This window comes from Tachyglossus aculeatus, chromosome 6, assembly GCF_015852505.1.
Source record: "Tachyglossus aculeatus isolate mTacAcu1 chromosome 6, mTacAcu1.pri, whole genome shotgun sequence".
In the NCBI taxonomy this organism is placed as follows: domain Eukaryota; kingdom Metazoa; phylum Chordata; class Mammalia; order Monotremata; family Tachyglossidae; genus Tachyglossus; species Tachyglossus aculeatus.
Window position 1 is genome coordinate 18,050,549 of NC_052071.1, and position 26,055 is coordinate 18,076,603.

A 26,055-nucleotide genomic window follows, 5' to 3' on the forward strand; every position below is an offset into this window, starting at 1 on the left:
TATAGCCAATGATAAGGAGTTCCCATTGGTTGCATAGCTGGATGGACAACCACTGGAAGTTCTTGAGGAGGAAGGAGGCATGGACTAAACCTTTTTTTAGAAAAATAATCCCTTTATACACTCTAGGTCAGGAGCTATGGCTACTAACTGCATTGTAATAATGATATTTATTATGATTATTACAGCACTCTTGGCACACAGTAGGCACTCAATAAACACTACTGGCTGGATCACTGACCCTATGTGACCCTATGAGAAGCAGCGTGGCTCAATGGAAAGAGCCCAGGCTTTGGAGTCAGAGGTCATGGGTTCAAATCCCGGCTCCACCAATTGTCAGCTGGGTGACTTTGGGCAAGTCACTTAACTTCTCTGTGCCTCAGTTACCTCATCTGTAAAATGGGGATTTTAGACTGTGAGCCCCCCGTGGGACAACCTGATCCCCTTGTAGCCACCCCAGCACTTAGAACAGTGCTTTGCACATAGTCCTCCCCCGCCATCCCCCCGCATTACCTCCTTCCCCTCCCCACAACACCTGTATATATGTATATATGTTTGTACGTATTTATTACTCTATTTATTTTACTTGTACATATCTATTCTATTTATTTTAGTTTGTTAGTATGTTTGGTTTTGTTCTCTGTCTCCCCCTTTTAGACTGTGAGCCCACTGTTGGGTAGGGACTGTCTCTATATGTTGCCAATTTGTACTTCCCAAGCGCTTAGTACAGTGCTCTGCACATAGTAAGCGCTCAATAAATACGATTGATGATGATGATGATGATGACAGCCTCTGCACTCAGTTGGCCCTAGAGATCAGTGACAGAAACACACATTTCCAATGTCTTGCTCACACGCTAAAAGTGATGGTGTGCCTGAAAGACAGAAAACACGGAGCGACTATGGAAAATATGTGTCTGGGTGTTTGTGCGTTTGTGTGTATATATATCCATTTAGACAGAGAGAGGGGGGAGAGAGTGTGTCTGACTATGCTCTCCATATAAATTTTGGAAATTATTATCCTTTAAAACAACACCATCTGAAATATAACCCAAAATTAAATGAGGAATTTGGATGCTGGATTTAGGGAAGGAGAGTGTTCTTTGGAGGAACTATATACTTTTTGTAATCAAGTTTTCCCATTTTTCATTTAGTCAAGTTTTGGGAAACAAACAGCCTCAAAAAGGAGAGGAATTTGGTTTCACTGATTGAGATCTTCCACAAGATCAAATCTAACTCTTTCAGAAACCATTTTCCCCTTCTGCCTATGTGGAAGGAGATAGTAAGGTGTCCTGAGGATGGAAGTGCTATCTCTGATGTTGTTAAGAGTTGAAGAAAATCTTTTTGAGTTTTTGTTGGTAGCTGATAAGAGCTGTGACAGGCTGAAGGAGGAAACGTCTGGAGTCATTTTAGTTCCTATTAAATACCCAAAAAACCAGTTGACACAAAATGTAGATCCTCAGAGCCATGCAGTTTCCTCTGGACCACAGATTGGTGATGCCTGGTAAAGGGGGGAGAAGAAGAAAACAATTATCATTCAATCAATCTATCCTATTTATTGGGTACCTTCTTTATGCAGAGCACTGTAATAAGCACTTGGGAGAGTACAATAATAGTTTTGTACTTTACACTGGTAGTTCTTCTGTGTAGTATCTTTATACTCAATTGCTTTCACCTAGCTGTAATTTAATTTTCTTGTCTGACTCTTCTGCTAGATCGGAAGTGTGGATCATAACTAATTACTCCATTGCATTCTCCCAAGCACTTCTTCTGCACAGTATTCTGCATGGGAAAACACTCAATAAATATGATTGATTGATTAATTGATATGGGGGTGATGTGTCTTGAAGTGCTTAGGTAATTCAAAAGTGCTGAAGGGTCAGTAAAAGGGATATGTAGTAGGAAGATGTAAGATTAATGTGAGGTGAGATGTGATGAGATGTGAGAAGCAGCGTGGCTTAGTGGAAAAAGCCCAGGCTTGGGAGTTGGAGGTCGTGGGTTCTTTTCCCAGCTCCACCACTTATCAGCTATGTGACTTGGGGCAAGTCACTTCACTTCTCTGTGCCCTAGTTACCTCAACTGTAAAATGGGGATGAAGACTATGAGCCCCATGTGGGACAACGAGATTACCTTGTATCTACACCAGTGCTTAGAACAGTGCTTGGCACATAGTAAGTGCATAATAAATACCATCGTTATTATTAATCAGGGGAGACTTCTTGGAAGAGAAGTGGTTTCAGAAGGGCCTTGAGATGGGGAGAATAGTGGTCTGCTGGGACAGGAAGAGGGAGGGAATTGCAGGCAGGGGACAGAAAGTGAGATTGTGAGACCCCTGTGGGATACGAACTGTGTCCAACCTGATTATCTTGTATCTGCCCCAGGACATAGTACAATGTCTGGCACATAGCAGTTAAGCAGTGCATGGCTCAGTGGAAAGAGCCTGGGCTTGGGAGTCAGAGGTCATGGGTTCTAATTCTGGCTCCACCACTTGTCAGGCATGTGATTTTGGGCAAGTCACTTAACTTCCCTGGGCCTCAGTTACCTCATGTGTAAAATGGGGATTAAGACTGTGAGCCCCACGTGGGACAACCTGATCACCTTTTATCACCCCCAGTGCTTAGAACGGTGCTTGGCACATAGTAAGTGCTTAACAAATGCCATCATTATTATTAGTATTATTAAAGCAAACAACAACAAAGAGTGGTAAAGGTTGGCAGTGGGAACAACAAGAATGAAGCGCAGAGAGGAAATTTTAAGGTTAGCATTATGATTTGTGTTAGTAAGACCTCCTGAATTAAAGTCCTAAACCACAATGTAATATTAACAAAAATAATCAATAACAATTATGGTACTCATTAAGCACTTACTATGTGCCAAGTGCTGTTTTAAGCATGAGGTAGATACAAGTTAAGCAGGTGTACACAGTCCCCTGCACATCTTGATGATGATGATGCCCTACTAGTGAAGAACTTATTCATCTACATATCCGTCTTTTCCGTTCTTGTTTTCTATTTTCTAGTCACTAGATGGTAAGATTCTCGAGGGCAGGGGTAGTATCTTCTAACTCTATTTTCTTCTCCCAGTACTTAGAGCAGAGTTTGAATAGCACTCTGCCCACAATAGGTGCTTGATAATTGGTTTGTAATTGATTAGTCTCTGGGTTCCTTCCTTAGACCTGGCCTAACTCCAGTCTTAATTCCTTCCCATCTCTGTAAACCCACATCTCAGATCCAAGGGTTAGTAACTTTTGAGGGAAGCCCCTTCTTTTGAAATTGATGGTTGCTAGTGAAGGGCAGGAATTAGGGGTAAGAGAATGGTGGGGGGCATTGTGGATGTGCCCTGAGGAAGAGGGAGTGTGAAATAGGAGTACAAAATTTTGACGACGATTTTAATTGGTATTTGTTAAGCACTTACTATGTGCCAAGCACTCTACTAAATCCTGGGGGTAGATACAATCTAATCAGGTAGAGTACAGGCCATGTCTCACACGGAGCTCATAGTCTTAATCCCAATTTGACAGATGTGCTAACTGTGTACTGAGATGTGAAGTGACCTGCTCAAGGCCACAGAGCTGACAAGTGGTGGAGCCAAAATTAGAATCCAGGTCCTTCTAAATCCCAGGCCCATGCTCTATTTATCAGCCTATGCTGCTTAGCCTCCATTTCTCAAAAAGGCATAAAAACGTCTTCATGAAGCTTCCCATTATCGACCCTCATTGGAGGCCTTGGTCTCTGGAACCCTCGGGAATTGCTTGGTCACTTCCTGTTAAGGACATGACCCATGTGCCACATCTGATGTAGTTCATCCTTATAAAGTATTGGGTTGTAAGCCCAATTGGGTAGGCAACTTTGCTTTAAAATTGAAAGGAGTCTACGTAAGTCATAATTATGGTTTTTGTTATGCTCCAACCACCACGCCAAGTGCTGGAGAAAGATTCAAGATAATCAGATTAGATACATTCTCCATCCCTCCCAGGGCTCACCTTCTAAGTGACAGGGAGGAGGTGGGGGAAGAGCTAATCATAGTTTGAGAAAGGTCCTTCAGCATTGAATGAAAAGGTTGGAAACCTCTAAGAGATGTATGACTTCAAATAAACTATTTAAATGAGAGTTCTTCTTTTAGAACATGGATCATTTTATAGATTTGGAAGTAGCACTAATTTTAAAACAGTGATGAAAATAAGATAGGCTTATATTGATCTGTGTATCATCATCAATAGTATTTATTAAGAGCTTTCTGTGCACAGAGCACTATACAAAATGCTTGGGATGGTACAATATGACTGAGTTGGTAGACACGTTTCTTGCCCACAATGATTTCCTCTCATTTTTTTTCCTAATTAAGCCTGTAAAAATGTAGGACGATTTGTTCTTCATTTCCTTCTGCCCATTTCTCCCCGGTCATTTGACCAGCAGATATTCACCCTCATTTGGCATATGGTGTGGCTTTCTTGGCGAAGAGAGGAGTGCTATTACTCGATTAGTCAAACCCTGGATTTTTTTTTATCTTGAGATGCAAGTTAATAAATGCTAGATCTTTTTAGATTTGATATAGTACCTCTGTGTGAGGAAAAAATGTGTAAGAGAAAACTAATCTAATATGTATTTATATAGTTAGTGGTCTGGTGGTTTAATATTTAAATTCTTGCAGTAGGCTTTGAAATATTTAATATGAATTTCATATGAACAAGTATGATTAAATAGTGAATATTTTAGTGCAGACTGGAATAGTAAGGATAAGGGAAAATTCATAGAGAAAGGAAATATTTAAAAATCATAAGACTGCTTAAGGAATGTCAACAGAAGTATCTAGTCCTGGCTCTGCTATTTACCTGGGAAGTCATTTCTTCGTGCCTCAGTTTCCTCATCTGTAAAATGAGGATTAAATACCTGCTCTCCCTCCTCTTTAGCCTTGAGGGCTCTGTAGGAAAGGGGCTGTGCCTGATGTAAATATATTGGCTCTACCCCAGTGTTTAGCTCAGTGTTTGGATACAGAGTAAGCGCTTAACGAATTCTACAGTAATCATCATTGTCAACAGGATCAGCTGTATGCTACGTCTTAAATTAGAACTGTCCTTAAGGTAGCTTATCAGCCATGAGTTCCTTTGTTCATTCAATCAATCACATTTATTGAGCACTTACTGTGTGCAAAGCACTGTACTAAGCGCTTGGGAGAGTACAATGTAACAACAAAGAGACACATTCCCTGCCCACAATGAGCTCACATTCTAGAGAGTAGTCCATACAAGTATTCCAGTCTTTCGTTTAAGCAGTGTCTCATTCCTTTCAGTTAACATCCTTACCATTTAAAAGTTACCTTGGGATGTGATCTGTATTCTTTCAACCCTGAACAACAACTAAAAAACTTGGAATTAATTTTTCTTTAAACTTTTCAGAATATCTTATCATAAATTAAGAAGCAGACCTAAACTGTGGGAGAACTACCAGCCACTGAAGCAGCGTGGCTTAGTGGAAGGAGCACGGCCCAGGGACTCAAGGAACTGGGTTCTAATCCCGGCTCTGCCATTGACTCGGTGAATTGCTTGCTGTATGACCTTGGGCAAGTCACTTCCCATCTCTGTGCTTGGTTTCCTTGGCTGTAAAATGTGTATTCAACATCTCTTCTCCTTCCTTCTTAAGACCTTGAGCCCCATGCAGGACAGGGATCATGTCCAACTTAATTGTACTGACTCGGTGAATTGCTTGCTGTATGACCTTGGGCAAGTCACTTCCCATCTCTGTGCTTGGTTTCCTTGGCAGTAAAATGTGTATTCAACATCTCTTCTCCCTCCTTCTTAAGACCTTGAGCCCCATGCAGGACAGGGATCATGTCCAACTTAATTGTACCTACCCCAGTGCTCAGAGCGGTGTTTGACACGGAGCATGTGCTTCACAAGTCCCGTAAAACAAAAACAAAAAAAACAAATGGAAAAACCGGGGATCCTACTGAACGAACTTTCTCCAGAGCATTGTTAAAGGGGTGTTATCGCTGGAGTGACACTAGGAAATGTATCTCTTGCATAATATGCTTCTATGCTTAATCAGAAGAAAGGTGGGGGTGAGAGTAAATATACAGTGTGGAAAATGCTCAGACATCCTTTAATAAATAAAGTTAATACTGTCGTTAGTGGCAGCTCTCAGCAAAACTTTGATCCTTTTTTTCCTATGGATAAGCACTCTTCTGGGAGATGAATATTGCTGCAGTCATATTGTACTTTCAGTTAATGAGATGTGGGTTCTATTTGTTAGAGTTTTATGGTAATGAAGCTTATAATTTACTGACAAACTGGCTTGCTTTCAAAACATTCTCTTATTGCAATGACATTTTTTATTTTCATCAGAACCATTGATGTGCTAATTTGCGTATGGACAGCCACAGATGTGTTCCTTGACTAAAAAGCTGCCAAAACAGAGAGAAAAGGCCATAGGAGGAGGGAGGGGTGACCTGGGTCAGCTTTGTAGATCGGTAATAAAAGCCAGAAACAAAAGAGTAAATGGCCCAGCTTTATTAGGTAACAACCTAGAAAGCAACAGGTGTGATTTCGGGAACTGTCACCTCTCTGGCTGTGTCATGCCAGACAGCTCAACCCCAAACTTGTCATTCCAGTCTCAATTAGTATAGTAGAAAATGACTAAATAAACTTGGTTGGGAAGCAGTTTATTTCCCTAAAAGGACAGAATTCCGTATCCGTAAAGGATTCAGCGCTTCGTAATTATACAAAGTGTGAGAAAGACAGAGTTTCTCGATCTTGGCAAGCAGCTCTGCTGAATTCCTTTATAAATTTGAGTAGATTAGCCATCATCTCCAGCCTCTCCTCTTTGCACTCCTGTCCCCAGCCGGGGTCCTTGCCTGCTGAGCAAATCCAGCAGAAAACACCGGGATAATTGACAGCTTGGAAACAAGGAGGCACCAGTAACAGGGAGGAAAGCTTCTGATTGCTGGTTTACTCGTAGATGCCACAAAACCACGACAGAATCTCACACTTCAAAAGAGAAGGATAAAAATAAGGAAATAAGATGGTATCAGTAGCAGAGGCTATTTGGAAAATGAGAGGTGGGTGTCGGGGGGGGGGGGGAACCTGTGCTTTTATCAATCAGTCATTGGTACTTTTTAGAGCTTTAACTCTGTGCAGAACACTGTCCTAAGTGCTTGGGACAGAATAATACAGCTGGTAGACATGATCCCTGTCCCGGAGTTTAAAATCTCTTCAAATTGTGGGAAGCAGGGATATGCGAGGAGTTGACCGGGAGTTTCGGGTGAACAGTCAGAAAAAAACATTTGGAAATCATGGTGTAAACAGACCAAAAATGAATCTCTTTTCTCTAGTGATTGTAATCAGCTATTTCTCACATATGTGTATATAAATTACCAATTATAAAAATTATACACATGAATGTTTCTGTAGTTCTCATTGGTTAGTAAGATGCATTGGTGCTAATTTTTGGCAAAATAGGAATCTAGCAAGGTTCATGACAGCTGACAGAGGTGTTCTTATATTGCGATTCCACTTTAATTTCTAACTACCTTGTGACTATTGATTTGCATTGCCAGAGATATGAAAATGAAACCCTTCCAAACATTGAGTATCTTATTTTTTAAACCCAAATTTCCTTTATTCTTATTCTCATACATGCATAATATGCAATATTCTTATACTTTGGGGAGAAATATATGGAAGCAGAATGTGTATATAGGATATATAGAATATCATGGATGAAAGTGACCTTTGGAATTAATAGACTGCATGGAGTGAAATCTCCCATGTAACTGTTTTATGACTTTGGAATAGCAAGACAAATGTTCCAGGGGAGCATTTTGTTTTATTCCTATCTCAGTGCATGAAATTATCTACATAACAATAGAAATTCATATGAAAGAGAAGCATTACAAAAAGCTTTTGTTTTTAATTGTCTAGGTGCTATCTCTTAATAACACCCCACTACTCCATTGCAATATGTTATAGCTGAAGAAGGGCAACAAAACTTTCTACATGCTATTTTTCAAATATATAGTATCAAATCATTTATGTTTTCGTCAGGCTCCACAAAAGAAAAGGTTTTTATTAGAATCAGGACAAGTTGAATTGTCAGTGATGTATGGCAGAAAGTGTCATTGCTGGGAGCAAAGTCCAAGATCATCTTGCAAAAGTTCCTGGCATTTTTTATTATTTAATTTAACTTTATTATTCTTGACCAAAAAATTATCTTAAACTTTTCCAAATCATATATTCACAAGATGATCTTTGTAACATACAATTATTTAAGATTGGGTCTTTCATTCTGCGTTTTGTTGAATGTTGTTATTCACAAATATTTCAAATGATAGTCTGTGGTCCTGAGATCAGAAATGTAACCGAGATGGTGATGTGGAATCAAAAAGCATAATAATTCAATATGCAATTACAATGAATATCATTCCTTATCCTGGACAAATAATTGTGCCTAAGTATCATATATATCATATACATATATATATACATTTAGTATATATATATACATATATATATAATATGCAAAGGAACAATCTAATTAGATGCTAATCATCTATAGCCATTGTCTCGCTTATGTAAAACTGAATGTTCATTATTTTGCTTACTTTTTTAATACTGTCTGGCTTTACTTGGAAGCATATAATTTTAAAAAATCATTTTGCAAATCCATTGAAGAAGAACCAGAAAAGCAGTAACACTTAAGAAGATAAATATTGAGGTCTTAATTCACAAATATCCTCCAATTACAGACATTGCAAACTATATCTAGGGCCTGTTTTTGACTTGGTTTTTACTACTTTGAGCCCCTGGTTCAGCACACAACAGGTGCTGCATAAATCTACTGATTGATTACCCCCAGTTTTCTCATCTATTTTTTAAAGGTAATTTAAGTGCTTACAAGGTACCAGACGTACTAAGCCCTGGTGTAAATCTAAGCTAATCATGTTGGATGCAGTCCAGGCCCCATTTGGGGCTTACAGTCTCAAGACTCTGATTATGAATCATTACAGATGGGGTAATTGAGGCCCAGAGAAGTGAAGAGACTTGCCCACCGTCACACAGCAGATGTGTGATGAAGCTGGGATTAGAACCCAAGTCCTTGACTCCAAGGCACATGCTGCTTCTGTAAAATGAAGGAAATACTACCCACCTTTCCTCATAGTGTTGATAGAATGACAGAATAGAATTGATGTGAAATCACTTTGGAACATGAAAGTATTATATACATTCAAGGTGGTATTAGATTGATCTTAACAGAGGAAACAACTGAGTTAGGAAATGGAAAATCTGAACATGAAAATGGGAATTAAACCTTGAATAAACCATACAACAACTTCAAAGAAGTTTCTTGAATATCCGTGAAGTACTTGATGTGATCATGAAGTCCTAGGGTTTTAGACTATGTTTTTGTTGGTTTTTTCCTTCAGGCAGGCAGAAAAGAAGTTAGCATTTAGTAAAGGAATGCAGGTTCATTACACATCCAGAACTATGGCAATTCTCACATTTATTTAGAAGTTTTTCCTACTGAGACACACAGAGATTTTTTTAAATGCAGTAGGAAAAACTTCTAAGGAATAATTAATATTTTACAAAGCACTGAGAAAATGTTCTTCATTTCAAAGCGTCATAAGTGGAAAGCATCTGCTCAGGGTGTAAGACTAGATTTTAAGCTCGTTGTGGGCAGAGATTGTGTTTGTATTGTACTCCCCCAAGTGTGTAGTACAGAGCTCTGCACACAGTAAACCCTCAGTAAATATCATTGATTGATTATTCACTCATTCATTCAATTTGTATTTATTGAGCACTTTGTGCAGAGCACTGTACTAAGTGCTTGGGGGAGTACAATACAACAATAAACAGACAAATTCCCTGCCCATAGCAATTTACAGTTTAGAGGATTATAATGTGGTGTCAATGGAAGTAGAATGGAATATGCAAGAAATTGTAATAAATGGATTTTACTTGAAAAATGGTAGTTTTGGAATTCCTAGTAGTTTCGGAATTCCTACATGGAACATAGAGAGGGAGGAGAAGATATATTGCCTGCCTTCAAGAAGCTTCCAACTGCAGGGAAGACAGGTTTTGGAGTTAAATCTATCAATTGTATCTCAACATATTTACCTCAGGACTAGAATGGCATGCTAGAAAAATAAAGAGCTTTGAATGATTCAAAATAATATAAACTTTATTGTGAGGAAGCATGCTACTTAGATATATTGTTGACCCACCAAATTCCCTCCAATTTTTATATCACTTGAGCTCTAGGCAAAGCTGAATAGGAAAACAACTCAGTCCCATCGGAATGAACTCAGATTTATATTTTTTAATGGTATTTGTTAAATGCTTATTTTGTGCCAGGTGCTGTATTAAGTAATGGGGTAGATACAAGCTAATCCAGTTGGACACAGTCCCTGTCTTCCATGGAGCTCACAGTCTTAATCGCCATATAACAGATGAGGTAATTGAGGTACAGGGAAGGTAAGTGGACTCACCCAAGGTCACACGGAAAAGTGGCAGAGGTATTATTAGAACCCAGGTCCTTCTGATTCCTAGGCCTCTGCCTTATTCACTAGGCCACACTGCTTCTCTGTTGTGGAAAGACATCAAAAAGGGGATAAGAAATGAAGCACTTGATAAAAAGGCAAACTTTGTCAGTTCAAGTTAGGGTCAGACACGTTATATTTGAATGATTGACTTTACACCCCTTTAAGATCCCCGGTTACATTTCCAATCACCTTTCCATAGTGAGCACAAATAGGATGCTGCCGGATTAAAAAATAATAATTTAACCCAACTCCTCAGTGAAAGAACACAAGTGTTTGCTAAGAGTAACGTGAAGCTAGAAGAAAACTTTTTCATTGTAATTGCATCCAAGCACCCTGTAGGACAAACATCTCCCAATTATCTCATTTTGGGCTTCATCTATTATGCAAGTCTGTCAAAGGGACTCTTTTCCTCTGAGGCAATTGATTAACATTGACCAGGTTTTCCTCACTTTTAGTTCAAAGTAATGTAGTGAGATTAACAACACAATTATTTGCAGTGAGTCTCTTATTTAATTAAAATAAAACAAAGCTGTCCCTGAAAAGCAACTTGTTTGCACAAATTCAACAGAGTAAAGCTGTTCTTAGATTTTAATTTATGTAGGAGTCATGTTATCCCTCTTTTTTTTTGAGGCAGAAAATATTCATTCCTCTGTTACTGTTTCTTTTTCATTTGGAATTGGGAGATCAGATCATTTCATTTTCTAAAGTTTGTAAAAAGGAAGAATTCGCTAATTTGACAGTAAGAAAAGCTGAGATGTTTCCAAGTTTTGACAAGTGTGCCATGCTTAATTATTTCACCAATCATGATGGTACTAGTTGCATTCCACATTTGTAAAGAGTAAGAAAAAAGGAGAACAGTATAACTGTGCGAGTTAGCCTTTAATTCAACATCTATTGGTATCATGTTGTTAAATGAAAATGAGCAGTTCCAGATAGGGTTTCCCCCACCCAACAGCATGATCAGAGATTTGTAGGATAATTTTCCTTTGAAATGTTTAGGCACATGTGTTCACCAACAATTGATATGTTTAGATTCATACCTCCCGGGGATTTGTTTTTCAGTCAGTCATATTTATTGAGAACTTACCGTGAGTAGAGCACTGTATTAAGCACCTGTGAGAACCTAATGTAGGAATAAACAGACATATAAAACAATAAAAAGAACCCACCCTTCATTCATGTTTATAATAATGACAACGATAGCAATTATAATGATAATATCAGTATTGTGTGCTTACTCTGTGACAAGCATTGTGCTAAGGTTGGAATAGATAAAATACAGTCAGATTCGACACTCTCCCTGACCCACAGTGTAAGCATGGTATACTTTCCCAGTATAAGTTGTTTGGGTAAAATCAGGGTTCCTAGTAACTTTTGTGAAAGCAATTGACACCTGTTGAATGGAATCACCTTGGAGACTTTAAAAAAAGTAAAGAGGAAGTTTTAAAGTAACTTTAAACCATGAGAATCTCTGGAACGAGCCTTTTTATTGCTTTTGGTCGGGTTCTTGTGCTTTTTCTTGGGTTCTTGTGCTTTGGCTTGAGGAAATGCCATTGGCTACAATCAACTTTAGTAGATTAGAATATGCCATTTGAGTTTCTGCAAATGGCTGATTGGCCCATAGTTTCCTGTTGGAAAAAATGATGATTCCATATTATGTAGAACATATTAAGTGCAGAATATTGGCACAACAATGGTTGATTCATTGACTGTTAGATTAATCTCAATAGCAAATGAGTAATTCTCGAGAAAAATGTACTTATTTATTGACTAGAGTTTACTGGCTTGGCTCATGGAGGAAATAAAAAGTACTGTAGTTGGTTCCACAAACTTTCTTCAGGATTTTTGAGAGACGTCAAAGAAGTTGGGGAAACAGCAGAATAGATCACAGTGATCAGCTGGTTTGAGTAGTGTGATTTCCCCTGAAAAATAAAAAAAAACATGGAGATCTTGCTCTTGGAACTATGAAAGAAAGGGGACATTGAGGGGAGGAATAAAATATCAGTGGAAAATCTAAGACTGAAGCAGTCTATCATGATATGTCCCCGAAATTAAATTTGGGGTCATACCTCATAGCCTAACGCATTCTAATAAGTAGTGTGGCCTAGTGGCAAGATCACGGACTTGAGAGTCAGAGGTCTTTAGTTCTCATCCTGGCTCTGCCACTTATCAGTTCTGTGACCTTGGGCAAGTCACTTAACTTCGCTGTGCTTCAGTTACCTCAGCTATAAAATGAGGTTTAAGACTGTTAGCCCCATGTGGGACAACCTGATTACCTTGTGCTTATCCCAGTGCTTAGAACAGTGCTTCTCAAATAGTAAATGCTTAATAAATACCATCATTATTATTATTATAATAACTAGCATGGCCTAATGAAAAGTATACTGGCCTGGGAGTCAGAGAACCTGAATTCTAATTCTGGCTGTGCCACCAATCTGCTTTGTGATTTTGGGCATCTCACTAACCTTCTCTGTGCCTCTGTTGCCTCATCTTTAAAATGGGGATTCATTCACTCATTCAGTCATTTCAGCGTGGCCCAGTGGAAAGAGCACGGGCTTTGGAGTCAGAGGTCATGGGTTCAAATCCCAGCTCCACCAACTGTCAGCTGTGTGTCTTTGGGCAAGTCACTTCACTTCTCTGTGCCTCAGTTACCTCATCTGTAAAATGGGGATTAAGACTGTGAGCCCCCCGTGGGACAACCTGATCACCTTGTAACCTCCCCAGCGTTTAGAACAGTGCTTTGCACATAGTAAGTGCTTAATAAATGCCATTATTATTATTATTATTTATTGAGCGCTTACTGTGTGCAGAGCACTGTACTAAGCCCCTTGGGAAGTACAAATCGGCAATATATAGAGACGGTCCCTACCCAATAATGGGCTTGCAGTCTAGAAGGGGGAGACAGATAACAAAACAAAACATGTAGACAGGAGTCAAAGTTGTCAGAACAAATAGAATTAAAGCTATATGCCCATCATTAACAAAATAAATAGAATAGTAAATATGTACAAGTAAAATAAATAGAGTAATAAACCTGTACAAACATATATACAAGTGCTGTGGGGAGGGGAAGGAGGTAGGGTTGGGAGGATGGGGAGGAGGAGAGGGAAATGGGGGCTCAGTCTGGGAAGGCCTTCTGGAGGAGGTGAGCTCTCAGTAGGGATTTGAAGGGAGGAAGAGAGCTAGCTTGGCGGATGTGTGGAGGGAGGGCATTCCAGGCCAGGGGGAGGACGTGGGCCGGGGGTCGACGGCGGGACAGGCGAGAACGAGGCACAGTGCAGAGGTTGGCGGCAGAGGAGCGGAGGGTGCGGGTGCGAGATTAAATCCTTCTCCCTCCTACTTAGACAGTGTGAGACCGGGACTGTGTCCAACGTGATTAACTTGTATATACCCTAGTGCTTAAAACAGTGTTTGGCATATATTATACACTTAATAAGCATTATTATTATTACTACTATTATGATATTGCCATTATTATTAGACTTGGACTTGGGGAAAGACTGCTCTTGAATCTGGTTCTTTAATCCTGTATATTTAAACTCATCCAAGAAAATGCTACCAATTTGTTGTGCTGAGAGTAGGTTAGGGTTTTGGGAAACAGGTAGGCCACATTTGTACATATAATAATAATAATGATAATGATAATGATGGCATTTATTAAGCATTTACTGTGTGCAAAGCACTGTTCTATGTGCTGGGGAGTTTAAAAGGTGATCAGGTTGTCCCACGTGGGGCTCACAGTCTTAATCCCCATTTTACAGATGAGGTAACAGGCCCAGAGAAGTTAAGTGACTTGCCCAAAGTCACACAGCTGACAAGTGGTAGAGCCGGGATTTGAACCAATGACCTCTGACTCCAAATCCTGTGCTCCTTCCACTGAGCCATGCTGCAGTGTCTAAGATTTCATGGAACAAATATAAGATTTACTGAAACAAATCTAAGTTTTGCTTAAACAGATCTCCTGCTCCTTCAGTACCCTTAGGTCTGAATAGCCACAGACCTAAACCCTCCTGACAGTCAGGTCTCTGCTTTGGAAAGAAAGTGCCTTCAAAAGGTAAAGGGAAAGTGGCAGCAGGCACTGCTATTTGCCAGAGCATCAGTTCTTCCATCAATCTCATCTCCTCCAAAAGGCCTTCCCCAACTAAGCCCTCGCTTCACTGTCTTCATCCTCCATTGGCCCAAGCTCGACAAAAGAACGTTTTTAATTTTTGTAACTTTGTAGCAATGGGGAAGGTTTAGGAACTGACCCAGCAGCCCTGCACTCGCAGTGAGAGATTTGATTAAAATGCTGCTAATCGATTAATTGAAATCCTCGCTGTGGGAAGTGCTAACTCCCCTTCTGGAAACCTAGCTCCTGAGATTTGAACTGTAGGAACTGGAATTAAGTTACTCTCTTATATCTGTCTCCTACTTAATTAATTACTGTGCCTGTGACTACTCCGTGCGATTTGAGGATGCCTGGGTGACTACTGATTTTTCCGTGGCCACTCTGCTATTGTCAGTGTCTGTCCTCCTTTTATAAAATGTCATATATATGTAATTATTATTCTCAGGTGTGGATCTCCGATAAATGCAATTTTTTAAAAAAGCCATAACAAGTTGACCGCCCAGCCACGAGGTGTGAAGGAGTTTGGTAGAGAATCATAGATTTCGGGCCCCGGGGAATTTACAAAGGAAATGAGAATTTTTTAGTTGATTTGCACAGGAAAATTGTATTATCTGTTCATTCAACAGAACAGTAGAGAGGGGTCACACAAGGCACATGATTTCGGTGCTAATTTGCTTCACTACATCTGATTGGATTATAGGCATTGCTGGGGGCTTGTATTGGATCATCCTCTACCCAGTTGGTAATAATAATAATAATAATAACAATAATGATGGCATTTGTTAAGCGCTTACTATGTGCAGAGCACTGTTCTAAGCACTGGGGGGATACAAGGTGATCAAGTTGTCCCACATGGGGCTCACGGTCTTAATCCCCATTTTACAGATGAGGTAACTGAGGCTCAGAGAAGTTAAGTGACTTGCCCAAGGTCACACAGCAGACATGTGGCAGAGTCGGGATTCGAACCCATGACCTCTGACTCCAAAGCCCGTGTTCTTTCCACTGAGCCACGCTGCTCTGATTCATTCATTCATTCAATCGTATTTATTGAGCGCTTAAACTCTGCAGAGCACTGTACTAAGCACTTGGGAAGTACAAGTTGGCAGCATATAGAGACAGTCCCTACCCAACAATGGGCTCACAGTCTAGAAGGGGGAGACAGACAACAAAACAAAGCATGTGTACAGGTGTCAAGTCACCTAAATATATGAAAATAAAGCTAGACACATATCATTAACAAAATTAATAGAATAGTAAATATGTACAAGTAAAATAGAGTAATAAATCTGTACAAACATATATACAGGTGCTGTGGGGAGGGGAAGGAGGCAGGGCAGGGGGGTTGGGGAGGAGGAGAGGAAAACGACGGCTCAGTCATCATCATCATCATCAATCATATTTATTGAGCGCTTACTATTTGCAGAGCACTGTACTAAGCGCTTGGGAAGTACAAATTGGCAACATATAGTGACAGTCCCTACCCAACAGTGGGCTCACAGTCTAAAAGGGGGAAACAGAGAACAAAACCAAACATACTAACAAAATAAATAGAATAGATATGTACAAGTAAAATAAATAAATAGGGTAATAAATATGTACAAACATATATACATATATACAGGTGTTGTGGGGAAGGGAAGGAGGTAAGATGGGGGGATGGAGAGGGGGACGAGGGGGAGAGGAAGGAAGGGGCTCAGTCTTGGAAGGCCTCCTGGAGGAGGTGAGCTCTCAGTAGGGCTTTGAAGGGAATTGTTCCTTTAATCAGGATCTGACTGGTTGGAAGACTCTGGGGGAGACGTGTTGTCAATTCTGTTCCAGGGGACTGAGAGGAGGTGGAGGGGATCTCCTAGGGGGGGTCATGTCCATGGAGGGGGCAGAGAGGCCTATCAGGGAGAGATAGGAGTCAGGCTCACAAGAACAACCCACTCCTTCTTCCCAGGCTTTATCCCTTTGTTACTAGGCTGGCAACTACTGTAGTTGAACCTCTCAGACAATGGAGGAGGTGGCAAGATACTGCAATGGCTTATCTGATTATCTTGAAGAACTTCTTCAGGTAGTCGGGGCTTGCTCAAGGTAACTTTTACCCATCCTGGAACCATGCCGCAGGTAGTGGTTTTGCGTAGGATTGAGGCAACTTCTGAACTTAACAGAGAAATGACCACAAAGCGGCTGGTACAGGGAGCTTAGCTCCAAAATGCAAGAGAAATGCAGGAACAAATTGGGCTAAGAAGCCACAGAATGATTGCTTGTGGTGGTCACAGTAGTAGTAGCGGTGGGAGGTAGTGATAGTGGTGCTTAGTACACACAGAAAGCTCTCAATAAATACGATTGAATGAATGGTGGTGGTAGTGGTAATAATAACAATACTTATTATGGTATTGGTTAAGTGCTTACTATGTTCTAGGCACTGTACTAAGCGCTGTGGTGGATACAAGCAAATTGGGTTGGACACAGTCCCTGTCACATGCAGGGCTCACTGTCTCAATCCCCATTTTACAGATGAGGTCACTGAGGCCCAGAGATGTGAAGTGACTGGCCTAAGGTCACACAGCAGACAAGGAGCAGAGCTTGCGTATGAACCCATGACCTTCAGTCCCCTGGCCTTTTCTCTATCTACTGTACCATACAATTATGGTGGTGGTGGTAGTGGAAAGCAGTTTTGCCTAGTGGATAGAGCATGGGCTTGGGACTCACAAGGACCTGGGTTCTAATTCTGTCCCCACTATTGGTCGGCTGTGTGACCTTGTGCAAGTCGCTTATCTTCTCTGTGCCTCATCTAGAAAATGGGGATTGAGACTGTGCACCCCTTGTGGGCCAGGGACTGTGTCCAACCTGATTAGCTTGTATCTACCTTAGCACAGTGCTTGCCACATAGTAAGTGCTCAACAAATATCATTATTATTTCTACAAATACTGGTAGTAGTAGTAGTAGTAGTACTACTACTACAGTCTTTTAGACTGTGAGCCCACTGTTGGGTAGGGACTGTCACTATGTGATGCCAATTTGTACTTCCCAAGCGCTTAGTACAGTGCTCTGCACATAGTAAGCGCTCAATAAATACGATTGATTGATTGATTGATTACTAGTAGAAATAGTAGTAGTAGTAGTAGTAATTCCAGGTATTAAGCACATACAGTGGTTGCAGTACACGATGCTAGACATCGGGAAGAAATGAAATGGCTAGGTGGGGAAATGGCAAAACAGAGAAGGAGAAAGGGTCACTTCAACAAAAGAACTGTTCACCAAAAATCAACCAATCAATCAATAGTTTTTCGAGCAGTTAATGACTGCACTGCAAGTGTGCAAAGACCTGTAGTAAGGGCTTAGGAAAGTATAATACAAGCATTTGATATGAAGAGCGGCATATTACTTCTGGGACAAAATACTTGCCAATATCAAGAAGCACAGTAAAGCCCAAGATTCTTATAATATTCAGAACACAGTTTATTTTAAAAACATCTTATGTTTGTAGCAGATCTTTAAAAATACATATGACGCAGTGAAATAGGAAATAGCTAGAATAGACTATCCTAAATAGGTTCAGAATACATACCTTCTGTGCTGTTAGTTCTGAACTGACTTAGCAGATGGGTAGCTTGGTGAAATGTCATAATCCGAAGAAGGTTATTTTCTTTCAGCAAATGATGACTGAATAAGAACGCCCTTTCATCTTCATCCCTGCTAATACGCGTTAAACTTCTGAGCTCATAAGTCAGACAGATGGGTGCGTTTTCCCTTTGCATTTTACTCTAGTTTCATATTCCGACAATTGAAGGCAAAGTTAATTAGCAATTTCAAAGAGGAGATTTTCTTGCTCGGCTAAAAAGTGTTGTAAACAAACTGGAGAGTGTTTGAGTAACATACTGTTTAACTGTACTCATCCTTCTGAGTGTCAAAATCACAATTAGGATTTGTTATTTGGAATCCTTATGTCCAAACAGTTCATCTGCTATTGCAGGGGGTTATTCATATTAGCTCTTTCAACAAAAGCAGCCATAAAGCTCACTCTGAAACATTTCGTAGCATCGCACAAAGGAATGGTGGCAAAACCAAGGAAGTGATTTGTTTCTGGAAGTTTCCAACACTCCTCACTGCCTGATTTGACTCCTGGCCTAAGTCTTCATCTTTCGGTATCTCTTATTTAATTTGTCCCCTAATGTGACTTGACTCGCTCTTAGAGTTACAGCTGAGACAATCACTCCATCTCCGATTGACTCCACCTGCTGTCTTCAGCAGTTATCTCTATTTCAGTTTCTTAAAGAACCAATATTGGGGTACTTTGCTGTTCGCTGTTTTCCTCACATTCATTCATTCAATCGTATTGAGCTCTTACTGTGTGCAGAGCAGTGTACTAAGCGGTTGGAAAGTAAAATTCAGATGTGAGATGACTAGCATTGTTTTGTTACTGGTGGCTGTGTTTCAGGATCTCATTGCTTGTAACGCGAAGAGTAGTTTTTATTAAGGCTCCCATTTGGTGCTCGATGGCGTATCAATTAATCGATCATGTTTATTGAGGACTTACCATGTGCAGAGCACTGTACTAATGCTTGTGAGAATACAATATAATAATATAACAGAGTTGGTAGACGTGTTCCCTGCCCATAACGAGCTTACAGTCGAGAGAACAGAATAAAGAAGTGACATGTTCCTTGTCTTCAGGGAGCTTACACGCACATCCTATTTGCCATATTGCATGTAGGAGATATTGGTGAAATTGGACTGAAAATGAAAGTTTCAGAACTCACAGTCATAAAGGATGTTGGACACTGCAGTTTAGTTTGGTGTATTGCCCAGGGGTTACATTGGCACTACATTCTGTCAGGCTCCCCAAAGATGCACTGGGCTTCTTCCTTCATAATCGCCTCCCTGCCAATTTTTCTGTCATTGGACAGTGGGCTGCCTGAGAAGCAGAATTTGGCAATAGCCTTCACTCACAAACAGCAATCCTTGATTTTGTGTAAGATTGGCCAGATGGAGGCTGGTACTTGACCTCAGCACTTAAGTACATATCTCTAAAGTATTTATCATAAATTATTCATTCATATTAATATCCTTCTCCCCCTCTACCTAGTAAGCTCCTCAGGGGCAGGGAACGGGTCTCCTGATTGTGTTGTATGGTACTTGCCCAAGCTTAGAATGGTGCTGTGCACAAAGTAAGGGATCAATAAATAATAGTGATTAATTGATTAGCCTTCATCAGACTAATTGTCAGTCCATAGTGCTTTGATGATTCTGTGAGGTGGTTCATAGCCAAGTATATGCCTTCTTGGGCATGTGCTTCCAGAAAACAGTCATCAACTCATAAATGACCGATTCAAGGAGTTTGGGTAATATCAGACTGTTGATTTGAAAGATTCCCAGAGGATCGGCCTAGTGTTCTGACACCAACTTGCAGCTTCTGTGTTGCAATTTTGAGCACTGTTGCATAGCGTAGATTCAGAACCATACCCTAATACCCAAACAAACTTCAACCCATTGGTGATAGGGAAAGGATGTGGCTGACGAGCTTATCGTGAAGTGATTCTAGGATCTTAAGGAATGTCTCACAATAGCCAAACCTTCCATGTTCTTTCCAGAGTTCAGATCTACTGATGATAATAATAATAATAATAATAATAATGGCATTTATTAAGCGCTTACTATGTGCAAAGCACTGTTCTAAGCGCTGGAGAGGTTAACAAGGTGATCGGGTTGTCCCACTTGGGGCTCACAGTCTTAATCCTCATTTTACAGATGAGGGAACTGAGGCCCAGAGAAGTTAAGTGACTTGCCCAAAGTCACACAGCTGACAATTGGCAGAGCCGGGATTTGAACCTGTGACCTCTGACTCCAAAGCCCCGGCTCTTGCCACTGAGCCATGCTGCTTCTCCATAAAGCCAGATATTTCTACAAGGTCTGTGAACTCTGCTTAGGGGTCTCTTTTGATGTGTAGACGATGAACATATTGACTGTGCCCCATTGTGTGAATCCAGGTTGTGTTTCTGGAAGGGCGTAGTTAAGGCTGCTTTTCAATAGTCAATCCAGGATTGTTTGCACAAGAAACTTGCCAAGAATGGGAAGAAACAGGATCCAACAGGCAATCAATCAATCAATCGTATTTATTGAGCGCTTACTGTGTGCAGAGCACTGTACTAAGCGCTTGGGAAGTACAAGTTGGCAACATATAGAGACAGTCCCTACCCAACAGTGGGCTCACTGGTAACTATTTCTGACCGTTCTCCTCAAAGTTTGTAATGTTGGTGGAGGCAATAAAATCCCGAGGCATTTTCTTAGTCTGCCATATGTTGAGGGAGAGTTTTGTGCAGGCGAACAGAGGGTTTTTGATTCTCAGTTTCCTGACATAAACTCTTCCTCAACATAGGGAACGCTGAGGAAATTTCCAAAAGAAATTCCAGACCTGTGGAGGTTTTGCATCACACCCAGGGCCCCTGCCTTTTTTTTTTATGGTCTTAAGGGCACGATTGACTTAATTCTATGTAAGCTCAACAATCGTATCTCCACATGTGTCAGGAGAACTAGTCATTGCAGGGAATTCTGTGTAGAAAAGTATTACTTTAGATGGAACCCTTTGTCATAGGAACGCCCAGGAGCATAGATTGGTGTGTCTGTTATGGGGAAATTGACTAGCATTCCATAGGTGCTAAACATAGAGTCAACACAGAAAGGGAGAGGGAATGTGGAGAGTGAACTACTAAGCTAGAAAGAGATAAATGGATGGAGAGAGTCTCTTAAAGAGCTGTCCTGTTCCTGGCACTGTCAAACAGTTGTTCAGGGCTCTGCCGCCTCATTCATGAGAACCAGTGTTATTTATGAATTATACTAACTCACCTATCTTCCCTTCCACCTCCGTCCCCAAGCCTCAGAGTCAAATTAGAAGGGAATGGTTCTATTACTTCTGTTGTCATTGTCAAAAGCAAACAACACACTGTTTCTCCAAGCGTATCATTGCAAGTGTCAGAAGCAATATTGGGCTTGCTCAATGGACCACAGTTTTGATCTAGTAAAATGGCATTGCTTAAGTTTTTATGCTAAACTCCCCAAAAGAGTGGCTATGCACCGGGGAAGATATTGTGCTTGTATAAGTGAAAGCACATCAATACTGTGGGTCCCCTATAGTTTCTAAGTTTTAAGCCTGAGACACACTAAATGTTGATGTATTTTCTGACAGTTTCCAGACACATTTTGAGTCATTTGAAGGATGATGTTTGAGCCATTTAAAGCTGTTGTATTTGATTATAATCCCTACTGGATGCTCCTTTAAAGGGATGCATCTTAATTCAGGAATAATCATCATCAGTTGTATGGAGCTGCTTACTATGTGTGGAGCATCATACTAAGCATTCAGGAGAGTACAGTTCAACAGAGTGACAGTCACATTCCCTGCCCACAACGAGTTTACAGTCTAGACGGAAAGGCCAACATTAATAGAAATAAATAATTCAGAATGCCAGAAGATATGTGGGTAATAATAATAATAGTAATTATAGTAATAATAATAATGGCATTTGTTAAGTGCTTACAATGTACCAAGCACTGTTCTAAGCTCTGGGTGATGAAACCGGTGTCATCGCATTGGATCATCCTTGTCACCCTGGCAAATGCAGTATAATTAGAAGTTTGCCCACTGCGATCATTTTTTTTTTTTGGATTTAACTTTGAACGCCTTCACAGAAAGCACAATTAAGGCAAGCTAGTCTTTCACTACAGTAGGAGACTGTACTTTCACCAGTGTGCTCCTTTTTTTTTTTGTCAGGAAAAGCAGGGCTAGCATCCCTGTGGTAATATGCAGACAGTTTGGGATAATGATGACAGTAATGTTGTACCTGCAGCTCACATCTAAAGCACAGTCACTCTTAGAAAGATGAGGCCCTTAGAGTCATTAAGAGAGGAATGTGAAATGCTTTGTTTACAGGCAGGCTCTCTCCCCTTCGAATCAAATCTGGAACGAAGGACAAGAGGTATTTTCTGCAATCATGTTTCTCTGTAGTGTGGGTTCCAGCAGAAACAAACATCTTCCAAAGTTTCCCACCTCTTTCTCAACTCTCAAAGTAGGCCAAATATGAAAGGATCCTGGGCTCAAGCTGTAACTTTGGAGGCCATTCTCTAGCTAGTCTGTTCAGGCTCCCGAGAAACATATTTTCTCAATCTTCCATCCCATGTCTGGAAGCTGTTGAAAGAACAGTTATCCAAGCTTGTTAAGTGCTTATTATGTTCAAGGCACTATACTAAGCACTGGGGTGGATGCAAGCAAATTGGGTTGGACACAGTCCCTGTCCCATGTGGGGCTCACAGTCACAATCCCCATTTTACAGGTGAGGTAACCGAGGCCCAGAGGAGTGAAGTGTGACTTCCCCAAGGCCACACAGCGGACATGTGACGGAGTCAGGATTAGAACCCATGACTTTCTTACTCCCAGGCCTGTGATCTATCCACTACACTATACTGCTGTCAAAGTCCACAACCTTAAACCTTTGAACATCCCCTTAGGGGACACAGGTCCTCGGTATCTCTGCGCCGTCTAGACTTTAAGCTCCTCGTAGGCAGGGAATGTGTCTGTTATATTATTCTATTGTACTCTCCCCAGTGCTTAGTACAGTGCTCTGCACACAGAAAGCACTGAATAAATACAGTCGACTGACTAACTTTGGACCACTCCCCTGCATCACCTGCACTGACCCCCCAATTCCCCATTTTCTTTCAGCATCACCAGGGAACCTGGCGTTCAATCAGAGAGGAAATGAAAGAACATTGTTCAATGGGCAACAAAAATCACTGAGGGGGAAGTGCTCCATCCTTGCTGTTCATTGAGTCCTTTTCCCTGTTCCTGCTTGTTCTGCTCATTTACTTTATGTTCCTTTTTCCACCGACTCCCGACCGCTTCACATTATTGTGCTCCTTCACCACTAATTGCGATCATCTGCTCTCAGCTCCCTGGGATGCAACTGTTTGCAGGGCTTTTGCTCTCTGTGGTTCTGGAAAAGCAATTTTTATGTCCTCCGATTCCCTCCAAAGGACAGGTTTCTCTTAGATGCATTTCCTTCTGGTATGATTGAAAAAAACAAGCTGCTAATATATACCGGTTCATGGATGGGACCATAGTATTGACCATAGTCATTTAGCCCTCCCATGAAGACAAGCGGTTATGCTTGCCTTCTCATCCGACCTAGTTTCTTTCTCCCCTCTGAGGAATTATTCATTCTGGAGTACTAGGTCCCTCGCTCCTCTCCCCAGACGCCACCCTCACAAACAGATTGACTTGCCTTGATGACCTCTCCTATCAACTTGTGCCTTCCTGTTTTCACCTCCAAACCCCTCCTCATAATTCCTGTGGTTCCCAACTCTTGCATCCCGTTGACTTTGTGTCCCTCTTTGTAACCTCTTCCTTCCATTAATTCTGAACTCAGCTCAAAGCCAACAGTGTATTACCCTCAGCCCCAGGAAGCCTTTTCCCATTAGAACAGTGTGGTACTACATGCTTCACTACCATCAAATGAAAGTATGTCTCAGCTTTAACTCTCATAATTTTGATAGAGGTCTTTTTTATGTCCAAAGGGAGAAAGTAATCCACTGTTTCAAAAAGATATAAACTCCTCGAGGGTAAGTATGCATAGAGTAAGCGCTCAATAGATACCATTGATTGATTGTTTGATCATGGGTCATCTTTATAACAAAAAGCATATTGTGTTCAATCACTTGTCAATCCAAGTGATTTCTCAGACCACAAAGCCATTTTTGCAATCTGTGCATCTACGGTTGTTTTCTTCATGTAGTCAAAGGAAACCTTCAAAAAAATTTGATATAAGATCAGTCCTTACAAAATATCTCTTTATATTTATGGTATTTGTTACGCATTCATTCATTTCAGTAGCATTTATTGAGCGCTTACTGCGTGCAAAGCACTGTACTAAGTTCTTGGGAGAATGCAATATAACCGTTAACAAACACATTCCCTGACCATGACGAGTTTGCAGTCTAGAGATGAGCTTATAATCTAGAGCACTTATTATGTATCTGGCACTGTACTAAGCGCTGGCGTAGGTACAAGCTAATCAGGTTGGACAAAATCCGTGTCCCTTATGGGGCTCACAGTCTTAATCCCCTTCTTATTTGAGGCTGCTGAGGCACAGAGAAGTCAAATGACTTGCCCAAGGTCACACAGCAGACAGGTGATGGAGCTGGGACTAGAACCCAGGTCCTTCCTACTCCCAGACCCAAGCTTTATCGACTAGGCCACAGTGCTTCTGTGCAAGTAGAAATGGCAGAAAATTTGACCATTAGAGTGTGTGAGGGAGACGCATTGGCAAAAAAGAGGCTACCCTTTTGATTAAAGGTTTTCGCATTGCTGCTGAGCCCGCTGTACGTTCTCAGCTGTAGAGCAAACTGTATTTAAGCCTATTGGGCGAGCTGAACTGAAATGCAAACCCAGAGATCTGTCTTCACCTCCAGTAGAATCTCTAATGAGCTACGACAACATTGTGAACCACTTAAAGTAGGCGCTGCAAGGCAGAGACACATTTTTTTTCATAAACTGTTTTAGCGTCCCATTGTGATTAGATCGATGTTCTTATAGCCTCCCTTCTCAAATGAACCTGTGTCGTTTAATCCTCATTTAAGAGAAGGGTTTCTGGAAATAGCATCCTCTCACAACCCCCAGTTCCACTCCATCCTTCTCCTTCCCCTCTTCCTTTGCACACTTCAGAAAAAGCCAAGTTCAAGCTGATCCATTCTGCTTATTTATTTCTGCTGAAGCTAATGTACATCCTCACCAGACCTGTCACCCTGGCTGTCAGCTCCAATCTTCTGTTCAGAGGTAAAGCCTGCTGTGAAGTTTTACATTTCAGTGGTGTGTGGAGATCTATTGTTTCAAGATTTATATGAGGAATTTAGAAGTTTGCAGAAAACTGAAACATCAGCGTGGCCTAGTGGATAGAGCGTGGGCCTTAGAGTCTGAAGGACCTGAGTTCTAATCCCACCTCTACCCCTTGCCTGCTGTGTGATCTTGGACGAGTCACTTAGTTTTTCTAAGCCTCACTTACCGCATCTGTAAAATGTGGGCCAAAATCGTGAGCTCCATGTGGGACAGGGACTTGTATCTACCCCATCGCTTCATATAGTGGCTGGCACTTAGTGAACACTTAACAAATATTATTAAAAATAAATAAATAAAAAAGGGCTACTAGCCACACGAACAGAGTTTTAGTGAAAGAAATGTTTGTACTTTATATGTTTGCCCAATATTAGAGACTTTCATTAAAGGAGTCCTTGAGTAATAAATGATTCATTAATATTTATGCCTGTCAACCCCTCTGTACTCTAAACTTGTTGTAGGAAGGGAATGTGTGTGCCAACTCTATTTTACTGTACTCTCCCAAGTGCTTAGCTCAGTGCTCTGCACACAGTAAGTGCTCAGTAAG